Source organism: Durio zibethinus, chromosome 27, assembly GCF_047325235.1.
Source record: "Durio zibethinus cultivar Kanyao isolate XHJ-2024 chromosome 27, ASM4732523v1, whole genome shotgun sequence".
Classification (NCBI taxonomy): Eukaryota; Viridiplantae; Streptophyta; class Magnoliopsida; order Malvales; family Malvaceae; genus Durio; species Durio zibethinus.
In genome coordinates this window covers 5,827,839-5,837,342 of record NC_143188.1, presented here as the reverse complement: position 1 = coordinate 5,837,342, position 9,504 = coordinate 5,827,839, and the positions used below count along the sequence as shown (strand labels likewise).

General features: G+C 29.5%; 1 pseudogene across 1 annotated transcript; it reads right to left on the bottom strand.

Annotated features, from left to right (window-relative positions):
- Nucleotides 1-3,175: 3,175 nt before the first annotated feature.
- LOC111279876 (vacuole membrane protein KMS1-like) lies at nucleotides 3,176-8,168 on the bottom strand (annotated as a pseudogene). Its single transcript, XR_016334709.1, has 7 exons — nucleotides 8,085-8,168; nucleotides 7,553-7,617; nucleotides 6,715-6,949; nucleotides 4,918-5,075; nucleotides 4,338-4,452; nucleotides 3,842-4,021; nucleotides 3,176-3,704 (listed from the first exon to the last, which is right to left on the bottom strand). The product of XR_016334709.1 is annotated as a vacuole membrane protein KMS1-like (transcript).
- Between the last annotated feature and the right edge of the window lie 1,336 nt (nucleotides 8,169-9,504).

Sequence of the window (9,504 nt, the reverse complement as noted above, 5' to 3'; positions counted from 1 at the left end):
AAATTAGGAGATATAAGTTTAAAATTTGTGTAAAATGACTTGGCATTTATTACAAAAATTTCAATAAATTTTAAGAAATCAATAGTCAAAAAATTAATATTAGAAAACTAGAAGTTACAATAAATTTTAATAAATAATAGTTTTAAAAAACATAAATAGAAGAACATCAAAAGTAAAAAATCCATTATAAAGTTAGACAACAAAATCAAAATTCTATTGTGATGAAAAATCATAAATCATAAGAAAATCAATAGTTAAAAACATTAATATTAAAAAACTTAAAGCTTCAATAGATTTTAACAAATAATGGTATTAAAATTAAGAATTTTAACCAAAAGTCTACATATGTTTAATATAATAAAATTAGGAGATATAAATTTAAAATTTATATAAAATGACTGGAAATTTATTACAAAATATTTTAATTATATATATATATATTATTACTCACCCTATGTTCATGATCCACCACCCACCACGTCAAGCTAGAAAGGAGAGGCGGGATGAAGTAGCTTTTTATTCCATTTCAACATAAATCAATACCAAATATAAAATCCTTCTCTTATTTCCATAATGCTTGAGGTTTTGATTTAATTGTATAAGATGGGTCATATTTTATGGGTACTATTAGGAAATCAATTGTCAGGCAATTACCTCATATTGATTTGTTTATTTTATATTATTATGAGCTAACCTTATATGTGATCTTTAAATTTTAAATTTTGAGTCAAATTTTATTTTGATTTTTAATTTTTAAAAAATTTTAACTAAATTTTTAATTGCTCAAATTTATTTTAATTTGATTTTTTGTTTATCAAATCATCTAAATTAGAATTAAATACCAATTGATATTACTTGGATGGTATCAACTGATATTTTACGTGATAAATAAAAAAATCAAAATAAAATTTTATTCAAAATTTATGAACTAAATATATTACAATCTCAATTTTTTTTATTTTCAAATATATTTTTATAAAATATTAAATTTAAAATAATGTTTTTATATTTTTATTGTAATATAATTTATTAGTTATATATATATATTTATAGAAAATAGTATTAAAAAATTAAAATTAAGTTAAAAAATAACAAATTTTTTTGAAAAAATTCTATATCATTTTAAAAATAAAAAATTATTTTATATAAAATATTATTTTACTAACAAATCGTATTAAAAAATATTATTTTCTTTCCAAAAAAGAAAATTCTATTGAAACTATTCAATATCTTTTTGTTTTCCTTTTATAATATATTTTTATAAAGAAGAAATAAGGAAAAAATAAAAATAATTAAAAGAAAATTTTATTTTTTACATTTCGAAAATATTTTATAAAATATTATAATTTAAAATAATTTTTATTTTTATTATGATATTATTTATCAATAAAATATTATTTTTAATAGAAATATATTTTTTAAAAATGAAATTCACTTAAAAATTTGAAAATCCTTTTAAAAGTTCCATATCTTCTTAAAAACTTAAATGAAAATGTATTTAGTGATTTAAAAAATTAAATAAAAAACTCTATATCATTTTAAAATATTAAGTTAAAAATTTCATATCATTTGAAAGAAATAGATTTATTAATCTATTAAAAATCTATTTTTGCATCCAAAAAATCTGTTTTGAATATATTTTGAACATATATATTTGTAGTAATGGTCATATTGATTGTCTATTTTTTAATTTTTTATAAATCTAAAATTTTAATAAAAAATAAATTTTAAATAATTTTTCAATAGAAAAAAATTATGAATAGGTAAATAAATCAATTTTTAAAAAAAAATGATTTGAAAATTTTTATTTGATATTTTAAAAAAAAATTAATTTTTTATTTAAAATTATAAATCGATAAAAAAAATTTATATAATTTTTAAAAAATGATATTAATTTTTTTTCAAAAGAATTTTGAAATTTTAAATTTAATTTTAGTTTTTAAAAATCTTTTTCATTACAGACAAAAATATTTAAGGAAAAAATATATTGTAATTAAAAGTATAAAAAAATTATTTTAAATTTAATATTTTATCAAATAAATTTGAAATATAAAAAACTTTGAGATAGTAATATTTTGGTTCTTAACTTTTGAGTTAAATTCTATTTTAATCCTTCCATTTATTATGTAGGATATCAATTGCACTATTCACGGGTCATCCATGTGACATTAGCTAACATTTATCGTTACTTTAAATAGTATAAGACAATTTTAGGTAATTGAAGATCCAATAAAACTTTTAATATTAAGGATAAAATAAAATTTAACTTAAAATTTAGAAATAATAGATTGATCATTAATTTATTAGAAAATAAGAATAAGATCAGAATTCAGAATCAAAGCTTGACATAAGCCACGTGTGACACAAAATCCAACGTTTCAAAGCTGACTGGATGCTTTCTTATATTTTATTAGTCAAAATTCACTTAAAATTCTTAATTCAGTCAAGAAGAAATTATTGTAAAAATGAATGACAAATTCTTAGAACAATTTGAGCGTTAATTAAAAGCTTAAAAATTGAAGCCACATCCTCACCATGTCCCCACTAATATAAATTAATTAAATTATCAAATAGGATTAAGGGAGTTGTTAACTGGTTGCCCAAAATTTAACCCTGCTTTCTAATAATGGCTATTATTTATTATTAAGAAAATAAAAACAAATACTTCATGAGCCAAAGACGGAGAGAGAGAGAGATGAAGCACAATTTATTAATATTGAAAAGTAATTTCGTTTTAAGTGATCCAAATCTTCTACAAAAAATTGTAGAAACACATTTATGGCCAACGTTAATCTCTTTCTTTATTAATCAGAATTCAATTGAAAAAGAATTCGATTCTTGTGAACAATATTTCAAACAATAAAATACTAAATGCATCAAAATTATAAAAAATATATATATTAAATTGTCTGAAGAAAAAATTAAACCTAAATAAAACTTAAAAATAACCTTGATTGTATTTTAGAAAAAATTAAAGTTCTTCCCTTCCTTCTGTAGGTAATGATTATAACAAGGTGCCTTTCCAAGTAATTTTTTTTTTTTTTTATAAAAAAAATTTAACATTTAGCATACTAATTTAAAGTGAATGTAACGATTTCAAAAAACATATGAAAATGCCCATCGGGGCTTTGAACCTATAGTAGTCAGCAAAATCTTTCATTGTACACAAGGTAAATTATCAATGGAAGTTGAAGGGCAGATAGTTTTTCTTGCATATCCAAAGAATAATGACATTCCAAGTTTCCCAGCGTCAAATAGTACTTAACAAATGAGAGAAAAACAGCACAAAACAATGATTACCCCCAGCGTTACACAGGACATATAAAACCTGTAACTTCTTTTGTCTGTTTTCCTATTTTTTCTATACAAGCTTGTAAAAGGGGACAAGGTAGTGCAGTGGGTTCTTTTGGAGTAGCTTCAATGGTAATTTATGAAAGAGCGTTAACTTTTATTTCACTAACACTAATTGTAAATCAAAAAACAAAAAAAGGATGATGACTTGCGGTGTGGCCGCTTCATCAAGGTAACAACCAAAGGTCCTAACCTGAATGTGTTGAATAAGATAACTTCTCCACTAGCTGCTTATCCTGCTGCTTTTTCAGATACCTCAGAGCAGTTGCATTGACAATCTTGACAAAGAAGTTCATAAGCATAAGCCACACAACAGTGTTCCAGATCAAAGCAAATGAAAAATCCCACTTCCCCTGCAGCACCATTTTTCAGAAGAGATATATAAATTTTTTGGATTTGGGTTAAGAAGGCTCTGCTACCTAAGCAGGTGCCGGTCAGTTAAAACTCAGGCTAAAATAGATAGATTTTTTGTACCGGGTTGAGGGCGTACCTTGATATTTGAAGGCACGGGATGTGGGGCTGCCAAGTACGTCTCTTTGACTGCATGAAGTTTTGCTATGAGCGCAGGCAAGAAAGAATCAAATCCAGGTATGACACCAAGAAGCCAGATAAATTCATTCTCTATCCAGTGCAAGAGTTCATTATTACAGACACAGATAACAAAAACTGTCTGCACAAGATTAATCAAATAGATACTTATAAGATGCTCACATATATTGGACTTGCAAAATAAGAATCAGGAATATAGCTTCATTAAGACATTAGAAAAACAAAGAGGCTTGTCTTCATCTGGTACTAGTCAATTCCACCTCAATCATTCAACAGTTGAGACATTTTGGCCAATGCCAATACCAAAAGAAAACAAAATGGAGTATAATAAGACCTTAAATTCAAGGAATAGAAACAACTTGATTCGGTAGAAACAGAAAACATTGAATCAACTGAGATTCTATTTGTATGAAAAGCACAAAGAGAACATCACAAACCTGTATGTGAGTTTTTATAATTGCCTTCCCAATCAATGTTGAGAGAGAACTTCCAGAATGGAATCCCAAATTGCCCACACATGATGCCAGCAAGGTCAAAAAAAGGATTTGGGACCTGAAACATGATTCAGACTCAGATCATCAATAGGTTTACATAATAACATCAATCAACACTGGCATAAATCGCTTTTATAAAGCACGGTCAACTTATATGATCTTTTAAAGAAATAATTACCAAAAGCTTAGCATTCGCAAACTTAATACCACAGTTCATAATTGACATGAGGAAGTTTGCACAGTAAATTTATCTTAGCAACAAAAATTTGTAGCATGGGAAAATTTTTACCAGGATGGATATTGTTTTAAAGTAGGAGTTTACTCAAGTGTAAAATGCATCAGAAAATTGATATTTTTAGGCCAAAGTGTGTATGTGTGAGTAGGTGTGCTTTTATTCATGTGCATGCCAACAAAAAAAAAGGATAACATAGTCAGCACAAACAAATGCGTAGAAAATGTCTAATGCAGCATCAATATTTTGCAATGTTCAAATGTTGTGCTATGAGATGACAAAGGTGCTGACAGAGGCAAGCACTAAAATGGTGAAGAAGTTCAAGGGTTGGGAGTGGGATAACAGCCAGTGCTTGATCTGTTTCAGGAGAGTAGCCATGACTCCATTATCCTCACTTGAGGAAGCATCCAATTCTTCCATGGCATCAAATTTGCTGCCTGATTCACTAGCTGCATAAAGCAGAAGATCAACATAAAATGGATATTTTAACAGCATATAACAATCTTCAGTAGACAACCAACTTTCAGACAAAGAACAGCCAAGGATTTAAACTACATTTAGAAAATTCAATCACCTACAAAAGTAGAGTCAAAAGTTGAAAAAGGCGACTACATTGCAAACTCAAGACAATTTGATCAAGAAACATCATTTTGAATTTTAAGTTAATTACAAAAATATACCCTATGTTTTAGGACAAATACATTTTTCCCTCTGAGGTTTAAAAATTAACATTTGACTACCCTAGTCCTAAGCATTATTCTTTTGGATTTCTGCTAACACTGTCGAAAACAAAATGACTAAACTACCCTTCTTTAAGAGAGATCAGGGACGGGGAAGATAGAGTGACAACAAGAATTCAACTTTTTTTCATGAACATCAAACATGAAATAAAAAATTGATTTAGGAGTTTCCATTGTTAATTTCAAAGCCAACGGTAAAAGAACTTATCAAGAATCCCATCAAAAAATTTAAAAATAAGATTTTGAATTGATGAGTATATCTTACCAAATCTATAAGATCAAGCAGATACAAAATGGTTGAAATCCTTTTTAAGAAGTTGAAATTCAACAGTGTTAGTCCCTTTTTTCGGATAAATGAGTACTAGAATATAACCCAGAAGTAAAATAATAAATTAGAGCTTGAAAATTAGTAAAATTATGTAACCAAGGGAAGAAATAATTATAAGGAAACATAGGCTTGCTTGTCAAATAAAGCTTATTGAATAAAGAGATTGAAGAAAGAAATAATTGTTTTCTATGATGAAAACCATTTTTTTTTTAATGGATAACATAACAGCGGAAGAAATTTTACTGGAAACATGAGAGAAACACCCAAAAGGTATCCCAGATCCAATTGGTCCTGCAGTCTAAATTAAATAACAAGAAAGACCTCGCCTCTAAATTACATAAAAAGAAAGACTTTTGCCTCACTTGAAAACCCCAACATTTGTGATTCCATCCAGATCTGGCCTTCTAGATGTCTTAAAGGCATTGATAGGATGGGGATAAAGAGAACTTGAAGAGAGTCTGAAGGCAAAGATAACAAAGAGGAGAAGACATCGTGAATTTCACGTCGGTTAGAGTTAATGGTGTTAAGGAAAAATCTAACAGAACAAATCTTAGGGTTGTTAAGTGTTACATTTCAAATCTGATGGGGCAAATTTAATTTCCCTTAACCACAGGGTATTTTCCTATAATTTACCCTAAAATTTTCAAGTTATTAATCAAATTAAAACTTTAAACAAGAAATCTATCCTAAAATTTTCAAGCTATTAATCAAATTAAAACTTTAAACATGAAAGCCTATTTTCATAGAGGGTTAAAAAAATAAAAAGATGGGTTCATCGTATCTTGAACAAATGGGATCAAGGAAATCCTTTGCATAGTCTCTACCATTACAATGTTACAACCCAAAGTCACCACATTATGGAAAACAAATCATGCCTAAAGTATTATATCATGTATCAACGCCAATGCAAACTAGACTGGGGCCTTGTCCACAACTGCCTCACCAGCTTACCATAAACAAATTCTTCAAGCAAATCTTGTTGTAATAAAATAGAACAAGTATAAAAGATGGTGCCCATACCTGCCCTTGAGATAAAGTAAGGAGGAAGCTCCCCAAGTGCAGTCCCGATACCCCATAAGATAGCCTCCATCTGCAACTGCACCAATATGCTGCTAAGAGGAACTCCTGGAAACGATGGGGACCCAATCTCTCTGCAGGATTTGTCCAGCCATGAGGTACCTCTCTTCAACTGTATTGTATCATAAGGATCACTTTTGAGGACCCAAATAAAGAACAAAAGTGTGCAGACCAGATCCTGGGATAGGAAGGTGAAAGAGAAAAGTTACAAATCAAATCAAGGCATAATTGCATCAGGTGATCCAAAAAATAACAGAGCAATATAACCATACACATATAATCAGGTCAGATTCTGGAAATTTTCCTTGGCACAAAATGTGAGCATAGCAGAACCAGACAAATAGATTTGCACCCTTTCATCCCCGTAAAATGTTTAAAACATGTGGGGTACACCATACACAATAATCATGGCAACAATCATTTAAGTGCTAATGCTAATGCCCAAATTATCCTAATTTGCTTATTTTGGACTAGATTTGAAAAAAACGGATCAAGATGACCAAAGCCACTTTAAAATTTAAAAAACAGCAATAGTTACAAAGAAACCCATCTAAAAGATTACACCATGTTTCGATGAAGTAAGAAATTGCAATATTTCCACAAATATCATTGGACATCTGCTTAGTCAGCCATTGTTTGTAAGAAAAGAGTTTATATGGCCTACAAATCATACTGGTATAATGGCAACAGATCATCCCCAATTAATTCTAATCATTCTATATTCACCAAGCATACTCCTCAAGACTATCATAAAGGGTCATCATGAAATCAATGTTCTTACCAAGACCAATTGAAGATGCAACACCAAGTGCAATCCACCATAATCCAAGAAAATTCCTCAACATGCTGACGAAAAATGTAATCAAGACATCAACTGTTAATTATTATTTCCATTAATCTGGTCAAAGTAAATGGAGAAGAATAAGAATGAAACAGAAATTATTTGAACTAAATAATGTGCACAAATTTATTATCATCACCATAGAAAATTAAAGGGTCCAAATATATATAGTTCATTAAGAGACAATAAGAACCAGCACAACCACCTCCACCCCTCCCCTCCCCTCACTCCCAACACACCTCCTCTCAAAAAAAAAAGAAAAAAAAAAGGAGCGGGCCAAGGAAACAAACTAATAATGAGACATTTGCACCTCTCAATTGCATAGCTAAATAGAGCAGATAGCGTGAAATAATTACTAATTCTAAACAAATAAAAAACTCTTCTCAACAACATACAGATGTATGCTTCACATCAGCAGAAAAATATAACAAAGACAGATGAAAATATTATGATAACTAAAAAATTTTATTACCTTTTCATAAGGACCCTCTACAGTAACAAGCAAAATTCCAAGAGCTGCTATTAGAGTGCTTAAAAGCATAAGCCAACCTCCTTTTGCCAAACGATGTAATACTGTTCACTTAAAACAATGAAAGGTAGCCAGAATGAAAAGCCTTAATGTTTTGAAGGGCTGTGCTGTCAATGTCAAATTTTCTAATTCTTTTCGATGTCTCTCACGAAGATCTGCAACATTTAACAAGCCTATCAGCTATGGGTTTAGAAGAACTCCACGACTCAACATTCTCGTTATGCTGAACATCAAAATAAAGCTAATATTATTCAGCATGACTCTATAAAGGAAGCTTTCATATCCACCTCTAATTCATTTATGGAGGGGAAAAAAGCAATTATATGACAAAATCAATGAAGTTTCCTGCACTACCTACTAGGTATAGAATTTCTTTATATTCTATGAACAGAATCTCACATAAGAAAATAAATTGATTCAAAGATAACGTTCCACTCGCCAATATTAAGAAATAAGGCTGTCAACTTTAGACAGCACTGCTAACATGGGTCCTTACCAATTTCACGTATGGTTTGCTCATAATTACTCTATGCAGATTTGATTTAGAAAGCCATGTGCCTTTTTCTCTATAAGATCCAAAATTTCAACAAGTAAAAGCAACCAATTGATCTATACGTATCATGTTGACCTGTGCCTGATCAACTAGAAATAGAAGAGAGAATCAAGCCATGACAGCTTACAACTATAAGGGATGAGAATTTTTGAACCAATCCTATGGTGGTAGTTAAGACATCCCATACTTGTACAGAATCTGAAAGGGTAAGATGGAGTTCTTGATAAATAGATGATTCAATAATTTCGCCCAACTTTGATTACCACACATTGGTAGATAATCAACCCAAAAAGAAAATGTATACATCTGTATGCATATTTCCATCATGTTTTGGACACACCAAAATCAGTCCTCAGTACCTACACTACAACCTGCAAAGCATTCGGCTACTATCAATCTGCACTTACTTTACTTCAGTTTTGTTTTTCCCCTACACTGTTGCCAGAAAACCCAAGTCCATAAAACATTGAAACTCGCAAAAGCACACATTGCACCTACAAAAACACCCCTCAAGATGGAAACTTTCCAATTCCACCATTCACAGTAGCAGCCCCTATAAGATAATCCAGTACTTCCCCGCTAAACAAAGTTAGAACACAGAGTGAATCTACCTCAAAATGACACACTCTAAAAATCATAAACCCAAGAAAACAAGCTACACGGTTTTTTCTTTTTCTTTATGCTGCTTTACCAGAATATAGAAAAAGCAATCTTTGCAATGTAAGTATTCAATAATTGCCTTTTTCCACTTTTTTGGGAAAGGCTATATACACATCAAAATATAAACATGCTATTTTTCTCTCGCATCAA